At 43.1% G+C, this 23084-nt stretch overlaps 1 protein-coding gene across 2 annotated transcripts in view; it reads right to left on the bottom strand.

Annotated features, from left to right (window-relative positions):
* The window catches only part of LRRC1 (leucine rich repeat containing 1), a 128263-nt gene that overhangs the window by 54668 nt on the left and 50511 nt on the right, over nt 1-23084 (bottom strand). The window lies entirely within an intron of this gene.

A 23084-nucleotide genomic window follows, 5' to 3' on the forward strand; every position in this document is an offset into this window, starting at 1 on the left:
ATTTGATATTTACAAACTGTCTGTGAATGATTACACAAGTAAGTAATCTTTTCCCTACAACTTTCTTAAGATAAACCTTTAATTTGGACCCACTCTAAGCCATCATTATTTCTGAATCAGAATTGCCTCCAATTAGTGAGATGTAATTGTACTTAAAAAATAGTGAATCAGTAATTTACTAATATGACCAATGCTACCGCCTGTATACAGGAAATGGATAATTACCCCTAAACTCTTATCAGTGCAAAATATCTTCACCACCACCAGGCAGACAACAATTCTGGCATCATTAGCCCCCAGGGCTTCCAAGACAGACTACAGCTTTCACCACAGATATTATCGGTTAAATAGTGATTTAAAAAGACATCCCCTGCCCTTCCTGGCACTCATATTCTTTTCTGGACATCCATTTGTGACACATCAAGCTGAGATTCTACCTTCCCCACTTCCCTGCCCCCACAAATACAGAGGCTTAATCCACATTCTTCGGCGGGGATTGAGGGCTCTCTTCCCACATGCCCAGAATCCTCATGGTGGACCACACCCTTTCCTGAAAAGCTATCGCCATTTTGGGACCCCTCTTGTGATGGAGATAGATTGGACTGACGGACGTCTCAGGTTCCCTCTAAGCATGTGTGAGTTTACAAACATCCAAGGCATTTCCTTTCATGGAGGACGATGCATAGACCGCCTGTTTAGACGGTAGCCCCCATCCATTGCACAAGTTCTTTCTGAATAAATCAATTACTTACTGGCATTTCTTGTTCTATATACATAGAATCTCTTTTCCTCCTGGGCTCAAGACCCATCTGAGGTCAGTAAGTGAGAATACTAGGTTCTCTCCACGGAGAGCACCATAAAACGCGATGCAAAACGAAAGTCTTAAGTATTTTGGTGGCTATTCTCTAGGATTATCTAATTCATGTTGACAGCATTTAGACATAGGAAGTTGAAGAAGACTAGGAATGCTTAAAGAAATCAAATGATGACCCCCCCTTCCCATTAATTTGTTTTTTTTTTTTTTTTGTAAAACCGCAAAGAATAACATTTTAAACTTCTGGGCCTGTTACGTGGCAAGTGGGTAAGTTGAAATTTTATCTTTGAAAGTGGAGCAAGAGCTCTGTAAGCAATCATCTACACTTACTGCCTCAGCACGACTAGCTCCACAGCAAGGCGGCTGTGTTAGCTTTGTTAGTACAAGGTGCTAGCAAGGTCAGGGACCTGGATTCGGTCCAAGTGTGGGGCAGCCTCTTTCCCCGGTTCCGGCCGTGCTACACTCTGAGGACCCTTTGTGAAACTTGACTGAAAAAACAGCCATGGCTGCGGAGCCTGTACTGAGCACTTAAAAAAGTGTCATGCATGAATCTCTGCACTTGGCACAAATTAACTCCCGTAAGCCTTCATGATAACTAGGAAGGCTCCTGGGATCGCCTCCATTCTCTGGATGAGGAACGGAGGCACGGCAGGGGGGACGGGCCTGGCCAGTAAGCAGGAGGGCCAGGTTTTGAACTTAGGCTTTCTCCCCGCAGAGTCTGTGCTCCTCACCGTAAACCTGTCTTGTCTCTAGAAAGAATGTGTGAGGTCAAGAGAAACCGCAAACCCAACCCAACGGCCCCAAGTGTAGCAGAGCCTCTGAATCTTGAGAAACTCCATGGAAGTGTGCCATCCCATCTGACAGCTTAGGACAGCCTCAAACTTTTTGCTTCCCGAAATCTTCTGATTAAACAAAACCAAATACTCCATTTTCAAGATAACGTAATTAAAAATATCGAAGTAACAAAGAAGAAGCTTTAAATTTAATCCTATGGTATGGCTAACCTTGAACAACTTTTGGTTATGATGCAGTATTGAAGCTAAGTATAGTATTTGATTAAGAACATAATAGTAAAATGTTTCCTCGTTATTTCTTGCTTAATGTAGCTCCCACCAGGCAAGAGAAAGAATTTAATCAGCACCATTGACAAAGAGGCAATACAGTGTCACAAAATTTCTATTAAACTTTCCTTGAATCCCCTCAGACAGACTGGGCCTCCCACAGCGCCCAACACTTCTCTCTGTAAGCACTCTGCTCAAAGGCGATGAGCGATAAACTTTACTCAGTACCTTGCTTCCCCCTAGATGTGTCCTCACTAACTAGCTCAGGCGTCAGTTCTACAATGTCTGCAGAGGCTCCCTAGCCTTTACCACAGCGTAGGTCTTTAACAGGCGGCCGTTCAACAATACGTCCTTACTCACCGCACTGGGCCTGGATCAGAAGAGAGATCCCAGGGCCAGCATCCTCACTTAACATAGGTAAACGTCCACTGCTCTGAGCCTCGGGTCCCTCACAAAAGGGGTGTTCAGGTTATCTGCCTCATCCACCAACCAGGGCCACTGAGAGGTAAAATGAGGTAATATACAGGATAACTTGGTAAAGTAAGGAAATGGAAAAGACTAAGAGAGGGGAGAAAAAGGCAATTCTCCTCAAGTGGCACTGACTGGTTTTGAGTGTGGGTTGCTTTTTATATCAACTTGTGGAGTCTGCGGCATGTGTTTTCTTGCCTTCCTCTCATCCCCAACATGACACTTAGACTAGGGGGGAAAATGTCGTCAAGAACTTCTGTTGAAAGACAAAAAACTGAGTGTTTAAAGAAGTCTTGGTTATTAGTATTCAGTCTTTTTTTTTTTAATTTCTTTTTTTTTAAAGGTTTTATTTATTTGAGAGAGAGAGAGCAAGCACAAGTGGGGGGTAGAAGCAGAGGGAGAAGCAGACTCCCCATTGAGCAGGGAGCCCGACACGGGACTCGATCCCAGGACCCTGAGATCATGACCTGAGCTGAAGGCAGACACTTAATCGACTAAGCCACCCAGGCGCCCACTATTAGTATCCAATCTTAGACAAAGAATGATGTAACTGCATGAACTGTCAAGAATTTGAAGACAGTACCTCAATACGACATCACTGATGTTAAACCAAGTCAGAGACGAAGAAAAAATAATGCAGCATCAACAAATGGGACCATCACAAAGAAAGCCACCCTTGAACTGCCCTGCAAAGAAATAGGGGACAGAGGTAACCCTAACAGGAATGCAACAATTCACAAGCATGCACATGGACATCAGAGACGGCTAACTTTGCCTAAACTCTGCACCGACATTCAATAATCCACTTCAAGACTTGTTCAAGATGAACAACTGCCCGTCAGAGTTTAATTACATTTATATTTCTAGTCTACAAAGGGAAAATGTGTAAGACGTGACCTACAGGTATTAACTGAATTTAAATAAGTGTTTTTTAAAAAAGAAAATGAGGGCCATGGCTCACCCTGGTCAGTGCTGAGCAGACACGCCCAGCTGGCCGCCATGGTGGTGCATGGACATATGCACACATGCACATACACACACATACACGAAGCCCTCCTTTCAACCATATAGACACTTTACATTTTCTAGCACAGTACTGCTACTTCCGATGAAGATCTGAAATTACTACCTGACAGCCTGGCACTCAGAGGAGCCTCTTTTGAAATTAGTCACCTAACAGCTGTTGTCACTGCCATCTTAGCCACAAGTGGAAAGTCAGGCACTCAGAGAAAAAGCTGGGGACAGGCTCAAGATCAGAAAAAGTGACAGTTATGGCTCTGAAAAAGAAGAACTCCTCCCCTCCAATTCCTGCTGTTCCACGTGACTGTCTCCAAATAAGAAGAGCCGCCATCCTTAGGGCCTATAATATACCAGGTCCTGCAAAGGGCATTTTGCATGCATCATCTCTAATCCTGACAACAAATCCTCAGACAGCAGTCCCATTAACAGATGCAGAAGCAGGCTTCGGAACATTAACTAGATTGTCCAAGATGGCTCTGCTGACTTGTAGGAAGAGCAGAGCTTTGAATTTCTAGTCCATCTGCCTCAGGGCTGAAGAAGCCCCAGAAGTAGCGGTTGAGGATCTGGACAGTCACATCCCATCAGCTCCAAACATGCTGGAATAAGAGATGCCTGGGGCAATGAATATGGAGAGAAAGAGGAAGCAGAAACACAAGACTGCAATTCTGAGCTACCACTTGGCAGGCATTTTACACGCAAGTGGGGGTAGGTGCACAGTCCAAGAAGAAAGCAAGCAAGCAAGCATGAACCTCCCGTTATGGGCAGGGGGCACCCAACAGGCAGACAGAAGAGAACTGTGGGGGCAGAGCTAAGAAGTCAGGGAGCACAGAGTGTCACCAAGAGGGGTGGTCCAAGTGACAACCAACAGGTAAGGAAGAGATAGACTTGGCTATTAGGAATTTGCTGTCACCGTCAAAAGGATACACACATGGTGGTTTGAGGGGAAGTCAAAGCACAAAGTGAGAAGCCAGTGTTATCCACTGCCTTCTGTGGAAAAAGAGAAGGGGAGTATAAAAGCAGTAGGGGCCAAATTCTAGTGAGAGACACAGTATTCCTAATTGGCAGACAAGGCAACTGGGGAGAAGGTGACAAGGTTTTCTGATCATGAAGCCAAATTTATGTATTTAAAAGGACTGTTGTCCTCTGTTTCATCAGAGATTATGTCTTGCCTGGAGGGTTGAAACCTCTTTGTCTTTTACTAAAATGACATTGATAGTTTTCCTTATCAAAATAAAGAGTTAGCAATCCTGTGTCACAATCCCAGTAAAAAAAAAATTATAACGCTCCATTAAAAATCTGTAAGCCTGAGAACCTGGGGAAGTATGCCTTCAAAAAGCCTGGGGGAGAGAAAAGGGGTTTGTAGCTTGAGGGAGATACCAAGGTCAAGGGGGAAGTTCGTGTTAATGCATTCTCGGGTTCGATTTTTGTTGTAGTTTGGAAAATTTGTGGAGTGAGGAGGGAGGCAACAGATGTGGAGAAAGCTGTGGATTCCCATCTTTGCCCAGAAGGCAACAAGGAGGGCAGTGCCAGGAGGGAGGGGAGGCCTGGAGAGTGTGGACTTCAGAGCCAGGGCTATGAGGAAGGGACGGACGGGAGAGGAACCTGGGAGAAGGAAGGCCCATAAATGGAGAGCCGACTCAATGGATGAGAGCCACTTATCCATAGCAGAGGCAAATGACAAAACCCCATGGTCCAGGCTCTTAAGAAGGAAACAAGTAGTCATAGTATGAAACATTCTCAGCAAAAAAATGAACCATGCATGTAGCAGGCAATGCTGCATTAGGGCAAAAAGGAAAATGGGAGGGTCATATTGAAGTTAGGGTCCTTATTATATCTAAAAACCATCGATCGAGACCTGGCCAAACACAGAATTCAAACACTACAAGTTATAAACAACTAGTGATAAACGGAACAAGCATGTAGAAAGGGATGCTGACAAGCTGTAGTAAAATACCGAATGGTGAGACTTTGGGCACACTCGGTACATCATATTGCTTCACTGAGAATTATTTACTACTTGGGTAAAACAAGGTTCTTGTGTGCCAAACAGTCTGGCTGATTAAGACAGTTTGAATGCTGTAATGCTGGTTGCCTGACTCGATCCTGCTTAAAAATATCTGGGATTGTCAAACAAGACTAAATATGAATGCATGATTCAAGTCTGCATTTGCTGCCACAGCTGTTCCTCTGGGTGTGCAGGGGGGGAAAAAAAATGCTAAATGGAAATTTTTTTCAAAGGCATCATCCCATTTATCATATTATTCCAACCACCAGAGACTCACCCAGGCGGCTGACAGCCTCGTAGACAAAGGCCTAATTCCTGCCTGAGCAGCCTTCCCCGTGTCTGTGAAGGGACAACGCAGACCAGAAAGGCGGACGTGGGTCTCTCTGCACAGCGCCCCAGAGGGACCTTTGCCAAAGTTTTATTTTAGAGTCTCGGTAACTTGTGCTGCCAAAAAACTTTCCCAGCCCAGAAGGTTTTCACCTAATTCCAGCCACAATTACCAAAATAACCTTCACGCCTCAGCTTTTCCTCCCCAGCAGAGTTCTGGCTAAGCAAATACAATATGTCTTGTGACACAAGATCCCAATGTGCAAATATAAAAACAAATCAACCAAAAAGTAAAAAAGAATTACAGAATGTTAGGTTTCATATAGAATAATGGGAAAGGAATAAAAACATGTGGACAGTTTGGCATTTCTTTTTACTTACCCTCCTCCCAGAACAAAATTCTGAATATTGCCTACTTAAACTTCTCAATAACAGCAACTAAATACCAAAAACTAAAAAACTAAAAAAACAGTATTTGTATTCATCCATTCATTCAACATTCACTCAAAACTGCAGCTTATTTTAATTATTCCCATTTAATAGGAACAAAATTACAATGACTGGTATTTATGCATCAAAATTCTCTAGGGAAATTCTAAGTCTTCCAATGGATGAATGCTCTTGATCCAAAAAATTAAGTCTTCATCTCTGCCCCCAGTCTCCTCCATCTTCCCTGGACCACAAGATTCCCTCCCCTGAAGTGCAAATCAGGGCCTGTGGTCAGACCCCTCCTTTGCATGAATTCTATGGGCTTGCTCCCCCGTCTCATGTTACCTTTTATTTAAATATTTTATTTATTTGACAGAGAGAGACAAGAGAGAGAGGGAACACAAGCAGGGGGAGAGGGAGAAGCAGGCTTCCTATGGAGCAGGGAGCCCGATGTGGGGCTCCATCCCAGGACCCTGGGATCATGACCTGAGCTGAAGGCAGACGCTTACACCTGAACCACCCAGGCGCCCCTCATGTTACCTTTTTAAGTATACTTAATCTTTGCATGAGCATCTGTGACTCTTGTCAACTGAAATAAGCAACCTACTAAACTTGGTGTTCTCTTCTCACACCCCCACACCATGCACAGTGTTTGTGAATTGACAGACTCAACCACAGGCTAGAATGAGTCATTCAGACTCCTAAAATCACTCTGGGTAACACACAGAATAGATGAGAGGGTGCAGGGCTAGGAGTGAACAATGCAGTTCTCCAGAAGGGCAGGGAGAAGCCATGTGGCCCAAATAAACTAGCCAAAACACGTATTCTCAACTACTGTCACCAGCTCTTTCCGATGCACAACCCAACCCAGGTAACTAAAACCACTGAGTGCCCCAGAGGCTGGGGATTCTCAATTTCAGAGGACAATCACTGGGATCACTTGCTTGGTGATAGCGTTGGCCCCCCTCCTAGCAACTGTTTCACCAGGTCTAGGGTCCAGGGAAGGAATCTGCCTTTTTAATGCAACACTCCTGGAGATTCAGATAAAGAGGGTCTTAAAGCTGCCTCTGAGAAACACTGAGGCATTTAACTTAATTGGTTCTCAGTCCTGACTGCATACCAGAACCACCTGGGGCCAATCATCACCTGAGATTCCAATAAATCGACCTGGGCTGGGATTAGGGCAGTACTTTAAAAAGGGCTGAATCTAGCATGCAGCCATGTTAGGAACCACTAATGATGAGGCCCTGGTCATTTTAGTGTGTATCTGACAATTACTCGTGGCTCCCATCCATCACTTACCTCCATAATAAAGCTATTTCTGCTCTGAGACTGAAGCGGAGCCAACATATAAAGACTGTGTGTGCTGAAGGCTGGGTCAGGTTGCCTCAAGGGGACATAAAACAGCAACATAACAAGGGAAAGCTGTTTTGCTGTCCAGTGGAAGACGAGGAGAGGGTGGAAAGGGGGGGACTGTCTGAATCTAATTGAACCACCTCCTTCCCATTTTTAAGTAGAATAAATTTTTAAGAAACCCCTCTCCTTACCGGCACTACAAGTATACCTTTCCAAAAGTAGCCCTTAAAAAAAAAAGAGGTTAAACTAGAAAACAGTGCAAAAGGTATTCTGAAAAAGGCTCAAAAACATGTTTATATGATTCAAAGAAATACGGTAGAAAAAGAGCTTAACGGCTTAAAAATTACAAATTGGCAACTGACAGAAGAAAAGGTATGCTATTTATAATGCATTTAACTTCTTAAAAAGAAACATAAAAGAGCCTAACAGGTTCTGTTAGGCTCCTAGCTCCAATTTAAATTTATATGAGTTTTCCTGTAGGTTAAAATGCAAACTCCAGGGATCCTGCCCTGGAAATTCTGATTGTGCAGTCCTTATGTAAGGTGGAAATACGCCATTTTAACAAGGATTCTAACGGAGGCAGTCTCAAGTCCACCTGGAGAAACACCACGCCAAGTGAATGAAGACCATAATCTGAAGTCTAAATTTCTAGACAGAAGGAATACTTGATCTCACCATTCCTAAAAGCCCCTTCTTCTGTGGTCTGATGATCAGCAGGCCATTCTGATCTTCCCTTTCAAACCTGTAAGTACGGTTTTGCCCATACATTCGGAACACTGGGCCTGTCATCTCTTGGACAGAATTATTCCTCTTGCTGCTATCTATGCGATAGTACTCCACTGCCTGACACAGGATTTACAGTAAAAGTTTCCAAACTGCTTGAACTTAATGCAGAAGTTCAGATGTACTCCTTTTTAAGAACGTAAAATTCATTATAAATAGCTCACCTTCTAACTCCATGGGAAGTGCCAAGGTTGTCACCCCTGACAGTCATCTACCAGTTTCTGAATAGATTAACTTTATTCACATAATGAAAGAAATCGGCACCCTCAGCCTGGATAAAGGGACTACAGACCCTGTCCCTTGTCACGCAGTACCATCCATATAATAAGCACTCCTACAAATCAAAAGGTGACAAAAACAGGTGCTTTCCTCTCAGCCAGTGTCTCTCTGAAATTACAATGGAAGGAATGGAAGCAATGCTTGTAAGGGCTAAAGCCCAAGAGATGCACTCATTTGTTCACTTATACCTTCATCATTTGTTCCTTTAACCATTTATTTAAGGAACCACCTATGTGGCAGAAAGTAAGGTGAATACGAGAGGCACAGTCTTGGTCCACTGTGATCCATAATCCAGTGACTGAGAGAGGTTTCAAAAAATAAGCCCAATATTGTGTGACACCCAACACTGGCAACCTCAGCCAGGGCTGGGAGAGTCTGGAAGTAGAAAGGGCAGGTTGCTGACTTGCCCTTTACTTGCCTCTATCGAGTTTTTATAATGACCGTATACTGCTTTTATAATTTTTTTTAAAAAAGTCGTAAGGAGAAGTAAACTTGGAAACACCAGGGGTACATGCAATTATTAAAGGGTCCTGGACAGAGAGAACTCTGTCCGTGGTCTTCAATACTTAATAGGTAATAACCAGGCTTAAAATGTCCAGAGTCCACTCTGGTCCTAGCCCTAGTTAATGACCCGACTCCAGGAGAAGAGTATCGGTGGCCGGTTACCCCCACCTTTTGCCTTCTCGGTCTGCTTCTCTGGCAGCAGCAAAGCCTGCATAGCTCATTCCCAAACATGTCCACATTACAACCAGAGGGTTATGAAATTCCTCCATTAATTATATCACAGTTAGCTATCCAAGACATACAGCACCATCATGACCGCTCACATCCCTGAGAACTGGCAGATCCAGCAGGAAACAGTGACTACTGCTGTTTCCTCCTGGAAATGGTGATCGTTGGTGTTTTTCAAGCCTTCCTCTGATCTCTCATAGTCCGGGGAAAAGCATAAAACAACAAACGATGTGCACTGTAAACCACTTTTGACATCGCTTTTGTTGTCACAGATGACCTCCCAGATGCCAAAACCAATGGGAACTTTTTAGTCCACGTTTATTGACAGCTCCACCCCATTTTACCCTGCAGCCTTTCCGAATGTGCCTCCCTGCCTTTGGTCCCGCCTTTGGTTAACTCCTGTGACTCTCCCATGTCTCATCAGTCCTTTCAGGAGGGTGCTTGCAAAGGTGCCGCCGTTCCACAGCCTGTGCCTATAGCTTCAGCCATGACGACAACTCCATCCATTCATCTGCAAGCTTTAGCTCCATCCCACAAGCTCAATCCCCTCTATGACACTTAATGTGATGACACTGCTCGTCATTCTCCTGCTGGGCCTTTTCTACAACGGTGCTGACAAATCCTTCTGCTGTTCCTTCTCAGAATCTTAGAGGGGGCCCTCTTCCTCTGCTTTCCCTGAAACTAATATTCTGCATGCTCATCCCCCCTTCCAACACCACATCCTCCCTCTCTCTGGGAGTGACCTCATTCATGCCCGTAGCTTCAACCATCACCTACACATGAATGACCCCCAAACATTTATCTCCTGCTCAAACTTCTCCCCTGAGCCTCAGACCCTTACACTCAGCTGCCTACTGAACCACCTCCATTTAGATATCGCAAAGCATTTCACCCTCCACACGCCCACAAATACACTCATCTTTCCCCTCCAGGCCTGAGCTCTCTTTAATGTCTCCCATCTCTTCTGCACTGGGAAGTGAGAATTCATCCTCTCCCTCACCCTACCCCTCCACATCCAGCAATCTTCCCACTTGTCACCCGCACCCCTGGTCTGGTACCTCCTTTTCTCCTGTTCCCCTATCTGGTCTTTCCCTTGGCCTTCTGTATCCAGGCTGCTCTCTATCAACTCCATGTTCCTGCTAGTGCCAGGGTGAGATGTGAGCCACTCCCCTCCTGGAAACCATTTCACAGCTCCCCACAGCTTTCAAGAAAACATTCCTTAGCCATGCATACAGAACCTTCATGATCTCACTGCCATGCACTCCAGTAATACCTTGCATTTCCCAAATTCATCAGGCTATTTCAAACCCTCAGACCCACACTCGTGCCATTTCGTCTGCCCAGAAATATCCTTCCTGTACTTTATCTCTACCTGCTACTTGTTCCTCAGAGCTTGAGGGACATCCTTCCCAGGGGGAATCCTTCTTCATATCCCCTTCCCCAGGAATGATCAGAATGATCAAGACCCTCCCTCCCTAGACTCCTTCAGGCATCCTCTGAGATTTTCCACATAGTCCTGGTATCACAGATGGACTTGGTCCCTCCACTCTTGTACCCTAAATCCCTTGAGAGCCATCACTAAACTGACTTGCTATCTCTTGCTCCCAGCACGTAACTTACATACCTGGTGCTGGTTAAAAATTCAAGAAGTGACTAAAACTTATTCTAAAATTCTGTTCTTGCTCCAACCTACCTCATCTCAGTGAAACAAACATTCTAGCCAAGACTTCACTAGTGCTTGTTGTGCTTTTCATAATGAAATCTGATGCCTTTATTTAGAACATTTCTTTGAGCTTATCTCTTCCCATATGGGTCCCTAAGGAAGGTCAGAAGAGTTGGTAACACAGAAAAGAGGGATTTTGGAGATGAGATTAAATTCAATTGGCAGCAGGAAAGGGCTCCAGAGGACCAAAGCATCTGCTAAGAAAATGCCAAGCAGCTACAGGGAGGAGATCTCTCTGCCATGCTCCAATTAGTCAAAGCTGAAGGCTGACCAGTCCATGACAAAAGCCAAAGGCAGGGACCTTAATGTAAACGAACAGCAACAGATACCTGTTCTCTCTAACTGCCAATGTGAATAGCCTGATGATTTAAAAGGTGTGTGAGGAGCCATAGAGCGAGTTGTGACTTCCTGATGCAAAGGTGCTCCCTGTAATTGTGATAAAGCATATGCCCATGGCATTTGACTCAACTTATGCCTAACTCCAGGCTGGCCCAGGCCCTTGCCATGCTGTGGCTCTTCAGTCCTAGTCAGTTAAACAGAAGCCACTATGCAAATATTCAGCTGAGGAAGGAGAGATGCCAGTGACCCTCTCAGTCCCCTCCAGCGGCGAGCTGCCTCCCCCTCTTAGCTTAGGCCTCCCCTGCGACAGCTCAGTCCCCTCGGCCCCTCTGGTGTTAACTCAGCAATCCCTCCCAGCTCTGGGCTGCCTTTGTTTTGGACATATGTCAAGTTACCAGTGCTCGGTCCTCCCACTTTTGTCTAATTTGCTCAGACCCCCTTGTTCATCTTGACCCATTGCTCACCAGCCCAGGTGAATGGAATAAGGCCTATTCTTTAATACCTCACAAAACCATCAAACAAAAGTGGAATGACAAGGTTAAATACTTCAAGATATCAACTCTTAACGTGTAATGGTACTTGCACCAAGCACCTTCACAAGCAAAGTATATGTTAGGTAAATACAGAACTAACTGCTTCACAATACCTTAAAAGCAGGTGAGCACGTACGCTTGGTCTGCTTCTGCCCACATTGTTTCCGTATGTACCTCTGTAACTACATGGCCGTAGGAGCTACCTGGGCCTCCCTGACTTCTTTCAACATAAAAATCCCAAATCAGGTAGAAACTTCTAAACTGCTTATTCACCTCCTCCTTCTGTCTGTTCGGCTCTGAACTTACCACATCTGTCTGGAAATTCCCCTGTCCTGTCAGTTACTTACCTAACACCAATCCTACCTTTGAAACCTACAGCTTCCTGTTGTGTTAAAGTTACAGATCTGTTCATATTTTCTCCAGGAAGATAAGAAGGTAGGAGTTAGGGACGCCTGGGTGGCTCAGTCAGTTAAGCATCTGCCTTCGGCTCAGGTCATGATCCCAGGGTCCTGGGATCGAGTTCTGCATCGGGCTCCCTGCTCCGCGGGGAGCCTGCTTCTCCCTCTGCCTCTGTCTCTCTCTCTCTGTCTCTCATGAATAAATAAATAAAATCTTAAAAAAAAAAAAAAAAGAAGGTAGGAGTTATTAATTAATCTGCCTTTTAAAACACTTCAGTATTTAACAACAATGAGATGGGAAACGTTCACAACCCATAATAAGTGAATAAAAGTAAGATACCTGTGCTGCATAATCCTGATTTTGTGAAACTGGTAATAAAAGGGAAAAGAAGATAAATAAAATACATTAAAAAACATTACTGATGATTATTTCTCAGCAGTGGGATATAAAATTTTTACACTGGGGAGACAGAACTGTGATTTTGGAGTCTAACAAGCCTGGGATCAAATACCAGTTCTACCACTCATTAGCCATGTGCCCAAGAAAAAGTGTTTAATCTAAGACTCGTTTTGTTTTGATTGAGGTATAATTGATATATAACCTTAAGTTTCAAATATGCAGCATGATGATTCAGTATTTGTACATACTGTGAAATGATCACCACGATAAGTCTAGCTAACATCTGTCACAAGTCTTTTTTCTCGTGATGAGAACTCCCGTGGTGAGAACATAGTCACAAGGTTTTTAGTTTTTTGGTTTTGTTTTTTCTGGTGAGAACGTTTAAGATGACTCTAAGCAACTTTCAAATATGTAGTACAGGGTTACTACCTATAGTAACTGTGCCAAATATTACATTCCCATGGCTTATTAATGAGACTCCATTTTCCCATCTGTAAAAAGAGGATACAAGTGCACTTCTTGGAGCTGATCCGAAGATTAAATGAGATACTAGAGGAGATGATACACAGGAAGTGCTCAGCCTTCTAGCTGCTACAGAACTAGCACCCAGTAAATATTCTGATAAAGAGATTCACCCAGTTCTCTTGGTTTTCCAATAATATGTTACACTATTATTGATTCTTAATAATGGAGAGCTACACCTGCTTCCAAGGGACATTCCTTTCGTCTAAGCTCTTTTCTTTCAAAGGTAAAAATCCTACCCAGTGTTAGTTTTGGGCTTTCCTTGTTCTACACTCCTAGCAAGGCACCAATCTTATGTGATTGCGAGGTTTTGCCAAAACAGTATAATTACCTTAGAGATGTGACATCACAGCTTATTGAGAAAAAGCCCCACATCTTTCATTAGATGCTGTTCCATTTCTGGCCAAAGAAGATTTACAAAGCACCCCTTACGGTGGGCCAGTTCTACAGGCAACTGAATTCATTTACTATGTAGATTTCTAGGAGTTTAAATGTCTTCAAACGATTTTCCCCTGTTTTTATCTCTGAATCTGGGGAGGACCTACTTATAATATTGTCTACATCCTTTCCCTAACATCCCCTGAAACTAACAGCCCTACCTTGATCACCTTCAATAATTAGCAGGGTCGCTCCTCTGGGTTTCTTACCTCAGCCCCACCATAAACAGGAGTCTGATTTGGGGCACATCCCAACTTCTTCAAGCCTCAGTTTTCTCCTCGTTCACCCTGAGGTGCTTCTACCCATCTCACAGGACAGCGTGCGCGTGAGACAAAACACAAGTGCCTGCCCTTGGTAGCCAGTGTCTAGACGGCACCGCAGGCGGGAACCTCCCTCACCTGCCTCACCTGTACCACTCCAGCCTTCAAACTTGTGGTGTCCTCACCCCTGCCCTTCCTTCTTAATCTCACAGTGCTGGTTCAGATCTCCGTGGCCCAACATGAAGACGATGAGGGGATTAATTACAACAGCTAACACTGTGTGCTCGTTATGCACAAGGCACTGTTCCAAGCACTTTACATACCCAGCCTCTTTTAAGGGTGACAGCACTTCTATGAAGTCGGTGCTATTATAACCTCCACTTGACAGATGAAGAAACTGAGGCACAGAGAGGTTAAGTAACTTGTTGGAGATGGTGATTCCTGGCTTGAAAACCTTTCATTTTGCCTAGAGCAAATGCTTTAAACATTCCCCAAATATAAAATTCTAATTTTCAAAATATATTTTAGTTTCTAAAAATTCAAATTAAAAAACATACTTGCATAGGTTGTATGCTAATTATTAGGATCAGTGGCTATCAATCATGTTCATCTATGCCTGGGTTTAAAAATTTTTGTGCAGATGTGGGAAGGCAGGCTACCTCATCCTCCTATGGACATGTATCTAAATTTCCTATAAATGAATCACTCACTGGGAGTTTGGGACAGTGCCACAGAATCTTCCGCATGTGTGTGTATGTGTGTGTGTGTGTGTGTGTGTTTACTAGGGCAGCATGTGATCAGTGACATAAAAATCATACAATTCCAGCATTCAAATATTTGCCAGTTGTGGCAGATGATGCTAGTGCTTACCAATAGCGAGGTTTCTCTTCCTATACAAGTATCTAACTGCATTTCCCAGCGTCTTTCAGTTAAGCTGGGGACATAAAATTGGCCAGTAGAACATGGGTGGAAATGATGTACAGCACTTCTCGACATGACCCATAAAAACTACCCATGCAGGGGCGCCTGGGTGGCTCAGTTGGTTAAGTGTCTGACTCTTGATTTCGGCTCAGGTCATGATCTCAGGGTCGTGAGATCGAACCTGGAGTCAGGCTCCACACTCAGCAGGGAGTCTGCTGGGGATTCTCTCTCCCTGCCCCTCCCACCCTGCATTCGGGCTCTCTCTCTCAAATACATACATAAACCTTTAAAATAAAATTGCCCATGCACAATCCTCCAATTTCTCCCCCTCCCACAAGGACCGTGGAGGCTACTAGTTGAGTGAAGATGTAACATTACAAGCAGCAGCCTGGATTCTTGACTGTATAGGGCCTCTTACTACCTACCTCCCTAGTCTCTGCCCACCCACTTTGCTCCCGAAATACACATACACACTGGACTGTAAGTTGAGCAGTAACAAAGTTGAGCACTTGAGTTTTGGGCTTTTTTTTTTTTCTTTAAATCGATAGTCAGTCTATCTTGACAAATGCACAGAGCTTAGCATTTCACCTGACAGAACAAATCCTTTACAACACAGTAATAGTCAGTTATACAATAAAAAGATAAAGAATCCCATGACAACTCATATAGTTTCAGTTCTTATTCTTATGCACTGGGTGCTTCTTTGATTTTTGATAAATCTTATAATTTTCAGTGAATATCTAAAAGACAAGCACTGAGATATTTGCATTTTTAATGATATTGTTGACTTTGTAAATCTATAAGAAGCATTTGAAAAAAATCTCCAACAATAACAATGACACCAGGCTGAGGAATCCATTCATTATTAACTCCCTCCAAATTTACAACTAAAATTTAATGAGAATTTTTAAAGACTGCCTGATTTCAACCTCAAACCAAAAGAGCCCTATTCTTCCTTCAAGCTTCTTTCAAATCAGTTACAGTTACTGACATGGCTCTGCCTGTCCCAGCACTTTATTTATGTAACAGTGTAACAGCTGTTATGTGCAGTTCCTCACATAAGTCTGTTGTGCCTGTAGATTTACCTCCTTAAGGGATGGAAGAATAAGACAAAGAGCCTTACACAAATATAGTAGGTGCTCAATAAATTTTACTTAAAGTAAAAAAATAACAATTATTATTATGGGCTATAGTTGGTAACTGTAAGCATAAAAAATAAGAGGCCAGGGTCCAAGGCTTTTTCAAACCGAAAAATAATTCAGAATCATAATTCATTATTAACTTTGAGCAGATATGTTAGGTTAAAGATTTATTCAACACTTATAAAGATAATTTAAAAACCAAATCATTTCTATATAATCATCAAGCTGCAGTTCTCAGTACTGCTCCTCAATCACTTTCTCCTTCTTGGATCCTTCATCCCTTTCTAAGTTGGGTCTTTTCCAGCTTAATAAGCTCAGAGAACCATTTGCATTCATGGAAGCATGTCTCTGTCACCATCCTGACGAAGAGATGCCATCCAGCCTTTAGCCGCCTAGGGGCTCAGCATCACTTGGCTCAAGGCAGATTCACATGACAAAGTAGGTGACCTCAAAATCAAAATGAAGCAATATGGTTGCTCACTTACAATCACTTTCAGAGCTGGAAACTGTCAAAGTGATGCCTACCTAAATTGCCTAATTAAAAAATGAATAGAAACTGTCACCCCACATGTTACAGTTTTGTTTTATTTCAGGAGAAACCAGTTTAAAAAAAAAAAAAAACAATTACTTTTGTTTCTCTAACTTTGCCAAACTTAGCTCTATGTAAATCCACCATTGTTTTTGGAAAATTTGGCATCTAACACAGAGCACAGCATTTAGAGACCAAGTGAATGAATGAAGTGGGCAGGAACGAGGGAGGAAGGCAAAGAATTTAGAGAACCTCAAACTAACCAAAGAGCTTGTTGACCTAAAAAATATATTCAGAGGTGTTATTCCCAAGTTTGAAGGTTACCATCTCTATTATAAACCTGCTAATTAAAAAAAAAAAAAAAAAGCAAGAGAGAAAGTTATGTAAACCTACAACTTTTCACAAAAGTCATAACTTTCTGGTAACAGGGAATTAAGCCATATTACCATAATAAATAGCCATAGTTTACTCTTCTATACATTCTGACAAAGCACGTACAAGACAAGCAACCTAGGGAGACCCTTCTAGATGACAGGAAAAAGGATTCAGATATTTGGGAGAAAGGCTAAGAAAAAAATGTAAAAAGTGTCAAATATGGCCATCAAAAGGGATCTATAGAATCAAAGGTTTAATTTCTGTAGATTATCTGAAAATAAAAATGCATAATATTCAGACTTTATTTCACTAGTGGAATCACTGTGCAGCATATCTCCATAACAGTTTATTTAGCAAGCTTAGATTTTTTTTTTTTTAAGGCAGCTAATACTGAAAGAGAAATGTTAAAAAAATTTGTCTGTAGCCATACTGGATTCTTAGAAGATACGTGGTCATGAACTTCTAAGCCCTGTCTTTGTATTCTAAAAACAGATATACTGGAGAACACATTTAAAGGTATGCCTGCCCTTTGGTAGTTAATACATGGTTTTCAGAGCTGTTTCCATTGATCAGAAGTTTTATGGAACCCTTTCAAAACTGCTATCTGAAGCAGATCCGGAGTAACGTAAGATTGTCAGTGTCCTGCTTTGTTGCCTAAGTTGGCATTAAATGCCTAAGCTGGCATTAAAAAATGTTTGGCTGTTTTTAAAAACCAATCCACTCTAAAAAGTAAAACTACTAGTCTGAGGATATGCAAAATCATACACTAAAAATCTGAAAGAGCTCCAAAAACATTTTGAGCAAAGGCTATGTTCTAAGAATTTCCCTTCTAACAATTTGTAACATTAAATTGTGATGTTCAGTTTTATTAGCTAAAATATCATTGATGTTTCTTTACCATCCAAAAGAGGGGGGAGGGACCTGTTTGTACAGTTTATTTCAACTTTTTCAGTGTTTGAAATGGTTTCTATACCATTTTCACATTTCAACTCCCTAAAAAAAAAAAAAAAAAACCCTCTTTGTAGCATGTTAAGGTGATTAGAAATACCACATAAGTCTAATTTCTTTCCACCTCTGCTTTAAAAATAATAATTATTATCTGAAATTAAAACATGAGGAAAAGGCAATTCTATTTTTTCCATATTAACCCCTTTTTTTTTTTTTAAGATTTTATTTATTTATTTGACAGAGAGATAGACAGAAGAGCACAAGCAGAGGGAGTGGCAGAGGGAGAGGGAGAAGCAGGCTCTGCACTGAGCAGGGAACCCGATGCGGGACTCGATCCCAGGACCCTGAGATCATGACCTGAGCCGAAGGCAGACGCTTAACCATCTGAGCCACCCAGGCGCCCCCATATTAACCCTTCTTAACAAAAGCAAAGGTACAAGCTAAGACAGAGAAAGGGCTCATGATGGGAAAGTGGCAGTTCTTGCGAAGGTGAGACAGCAGGCTCTGGGTTGCAAAGTGTCCTGCTCTCCAGACACGAGGCAGAGCGGCCCATGGGGCTTCCCTTTGTGGGATGTCTCCTGCAATACTTCAACAGTGCTGGTGACAAGAAAACTCACCTACTGTAATATTAAGTCCAGCCGCTGGAGCAGGGCGTTAAACAGCGTGCTAAACTTAGGCCAGAATTAGGCCCTGAGAAACGAGAAATCAATGGCTTGACTGTGGCAAGTCTGAAGTCTGCATGGTAAAAGCTGGCTTCTGCCACACTTGTGGTGTGGGTGTATGCAGTTATTACAAAAAAAAAAAAAAAAAAAAAAGGCTAACTGTTCCTAATTAAGTAGGAAGACTTTTAGGCACACTGGATTTATTGCTTGGCAGAAAGAGCTTTTTTCAGGGCACTCAGAAGCACCAAGACTTGATGTTATACAAGGTCATTTCAGTAGGCTTCAAAACTGGCTTTGGATTTCATTAAACAAACCCACAGCCGCAGACCACAGACAGTGATCAGCATCTTGCGGCTGGACAGAGGACAGCTAACCCATGCATTTAATCAATGTCTAACCTCTAGACTTTGTGGGACGATGACCCTGCTGGTAGACAGGCGGTCCATCCACTCTGAAGTGTTGTCCTGGTGCTCGTGACGATTTGTCCTAAAACAATCCTTTAGTTTCTTCAAGTCTGCAAAGCACTTAGCCAGGGTGTGCGGTCTCTGGCCATGTTTTTCTGTATGCGGTATTATCTGCCCCATAAGTGAGATAAATTCATAGGCTCTCTGGAATGAGATGCTCATACTAAGCCGTGGGATCTGTCCACACCAGCCATCCCTGTCCTTCACAATGCTGGTCCCTACTCGTATAACACCTGTGTTCTCTAGTAGTTACCTCATGCTTCTAAATCCCCCTCTTCAAAGCTGAGTGAGATTTATGTTTAAAGAAGCAAATTGCTTTAAGTCACTAACATGAATAAAAACTACTGCCCCCAAATAGAGTAGACAAATATAACGCTAAATATAATATAGTGTTATTAAATTCCACAGAAGACAAACCAAAAGGAATATTTTTTTTTTAAATGGTAACTTTCTCAACATGACTCATTAAAAACGGCTGTTTCGCGGCTCCACTTAAAATCATCTCTAGCAGTACCAGTGGTGTATGCCTTGCACTTTGGGGAAAACTGAACTAAATGGATAATGAGACAGTACTGTGATGTAAGTCAAATTACAGCATAGGCTATAAAATTCAAATTACTAACCCTTCAGGCAGGAAGCATGATGCATTAACAGAGTCTGCCTGAGATTCTTGGACAGCAAGATAGTGCTGTGGGGTAATTAATACCTTTTCTTACGTATCCGGAGGTCGTTTGCCTCAAAGAGCTAAAAATCAGTGAGCAGAGAAAACAGACATAGAGTCCAGGCATTAAAGTATTTGCATTTTACCACAGAAAACTGCTTCAGAGCTTAATTCAGGGCCGTATGGTTTCTTCAGGCATTTTAACACCATATTCAGATACCAATTTTATACGCTCCAGGCAGCTTTTAATCTGTGTTCACGGGAAACACCTCGTTTTTTTAATTCCAAGTTTATTTTAGCTATTTGCCTGATTAAAAAACTAATCCACTGTCAGAACATGAGAAATCTGCCACTTTCCCTGCCTCTCTCTGGGTCTGTAGGAAGCGATGCCTTGCCCCCCTCCTCCCTAGGATACGGCCCAACGCTGTCAGGAGAGGCCTGTCCATAGCTGGCCTGGTGCTGAGAAGCAAAGCCAGGGCTCCCACCCAGAGTCCTGCCTGCCAAGCACGTCCAGCCACTTTGGCGGCAAAACCGTGCTCATCCCAAGCCTCTCTCCTTTTACCTATATATAACCTCCAAGCACCACTCTCTTTCTTCCTAAGCTCACTGTTCTTTCTAATACGACACATGATCCCCTTGACTTTGTGCCTGAAATAGCAGGAAACAAAGCCACAAAAGTCAGGGTTTGGAGGTCTTGGCGGTTCCTCTTGGCGTAGGACATGAGCCTGTAAAAACTTCTCCCCTCCTCATTGATAGATTTTTCTGGAAACAAACACAAAACTTGTCTTTTCTCCCTCACTTGAGCTAGGGAATACCAGGACAGGTCTAATTTTGCTCCTGGAATGAAAGCCAACTTGAGCAGAGGTCAGTAATAGCATCTTACCCTTTAACCAGCAATATCCTGAAGGTTTCCTACCTTCCATGTGAGAAGGTGCAGCACTGCTGGGAGCTGAGCAAAGTCCATACTCATAACCACATGAAGCTGCTGAAGGAACATTAGTAGTGAGTTTGTGGGTAGCGATGGCTCAGATCTTGCTACCTGGCATGTTCGGTGGGATCAACAGGGATGGCAGCCTCTGTGGGCTTCTTAGCAATGCAAAATCTGAAGCCCTTCTCCAGACTTACTGCATCAGAATCCATATTTTAACAAAATCCTATGGTAATTCATTGCATGTTCAGGTTTGACAAGCATTAATCCTATGACTTGAGTGGCCTGGTATTAACACCTTGCCTTCCTCCTCCATGGTCAAGCAATGCTCTCTGGAAAATCAGGAATTGAGGAAGCCAATAAAGGTCCTACCATGACAGAGACAGCCCTGGCTGTGGATCTGCTACTACTCAGGGACTGGGCAGGGACTCAAAAGAACAGCCTCTCTGATCATGGAGGAGCAGCCTCTCAGCAGGAGCAACAGAAAACCAGAGGCTCCAACAGGCCTCCAGACATAAGCCCAAACCCTCACAAATGCCTGTGTCCATACAAACTAGTGGTTTTCACAATGTTTCTCAGGCTAGAGACGTTGCAACTTTTATTTACCTACTCAGTTGCCTAGGAAATTCACATTAACGTGATTTTATCTGCAAAAATAATAATAATAATAATAATAATAATAATAATAATGAGATGGAACAGTGAGATCTGCCTGACCTGGAAATAGCTCAAGACCCATGTTCCTGTTGGTTAAACTAAATGATGACCTTGTTCTGCTCTGTCCACATACACCACACACACAGACAACACACGCTCACAATACACCACATACATACCACACACACACACACACACACACACACACACCCCACACACACATACACACACACATCCGTGCTACTGAACCAGAGTAAGGCACTAACCACTAGGGGAAGGGGGCAGTTGACTCCCCTCGGCATTTCTAAATGAGCCTGATAAGAAGGTGACAGGATCTGCAGGATCCTTCACAAAACTCCCAACACCTGCAGAAGGAAAGGAAACATTTTGTGTCCTGACAACTGACTTCGATGAAAGCTTAATTTCTTTCATCAACACGCTGGAAGGTATAAAAGGACACATGGGAGGAAGCATATAGCAGAATGTTTGGCAAGAAATTGCTGATGTGAGAAGTGGTAAACCGGGGAGCTGCCAACGGCAACTGTCCACAGAGTGCCCGGTCACGTCACACTGGGCATCTTCACGCTCTACGTGTCCCCTCTCCCAAATAATTAAAGCCAGTACTTCTCCTCCTTCTCAAGGATTTCGGGCCCCTGCTTATTTTCCCTTCTAATGCCAATTTCAAAATTGCTCTTCTATTTCTTCAGATCGTGTGATCTCAGTGACCGTTTTCCTAAGTCACTGCTTCCTTACAGAATTAATAGCCAGCTACTCTTTATAACGGAGATAACTGCTGCGACAAGGGAGAGCAGTTTCAGTGATACATACTTTAGATAAATGCGCATAGGATAGCCTTAGTGGCGATTCTGGCCTCAGACGCCTGTCCCATGCCACACTCCGGGTGTAAGGGAAGCCGCCGCATCTGTGCTGAGGGGCAGGGCCAAGCTTTGCATTGCTCGCCACCCCTGTCCTGCGGCAGCCGATTCCTAGGGTGTCCAGGGACCTGGAGTTTATGGTTTATATTTGTCTTAAAAAGATGAGCTGGGTCAACCATTCCTCAGAAATCTGTCACTAGCAAATAGATGCCACAGCAGGGGCAGAAGCCAAAAAGTGCATGGAAAGAGACCACAACCACTTGGGCCTGGAGAGGTCAGTTCCAGGAGAGCAGATCAGCAGGGAGGGAAGAACAGAGCACAGACCAGCAGAAGCAGACACGCTGTAAGACAGAGAGAGGCCACGAAACTCTGAAGGTGGTGTCAGATGCCAGCTCCCAGCCAATGCTTTTGAAATGTTAGCTCCATCCGCGTCCTTACAATCGAATACCCTCTACCTAAACAGATCTGGGTCCTCTGCAACCAAATAAGCCACTCCAAAATGTACTAAATAAATGAATTCATTTTTTATCTTAAAAAATAATAATTTTTTCACTTTTTGCATTATCTGCAAACTAAGAAATAATTCTCAAGAAAAATAAAAGTAGACCCTATGTCAAGAACATAGAGCCTGGCCTAAAGACCATTTCCAGTTCATAGGATCTGGTAGATGACAGAAATTTCACAGCTGTTAAAAGTAGGGGGTAAAACCATTTTTCCCCCACCACATTTTCAATCAAGTACTGATTATCACTGCTGTCTTATAACAGTGACCCACCAAAAAATTCTGTATCTGAGCCTTGCAGTTTCTGTGGAAGACATGAGAATGCAAGATCCAGACCTGAGGTTCACTGAGAAGAAACTTGTAGATTTTTGCAGGAAAGCAAAAACAAAACACAAAACAGGTATGTAATAATGGAGAGAAGGAAAAGGATCATCATTTTTATAAATAATTCAGAGTACACAGGGGCCTATCCCGAGGAAATTATACCAGAGTCTTTGCGAGAACTGAACTCCATCACTAAAGACAGCATCACT

This window comes from Neomonachus schauinslandi, chromosome 8 (genome assembly GCF_002201575.2).
Source record: "Neomonachus schauinslandi chromosome 8, ASM220157v2, whole genome shotgun sequence".
NCBI lineage: Eukaryota > Metazoa > Chordata > Mammalia > Carnivora > Phocidae > Neomonachus > Neomonachus schauinslandi.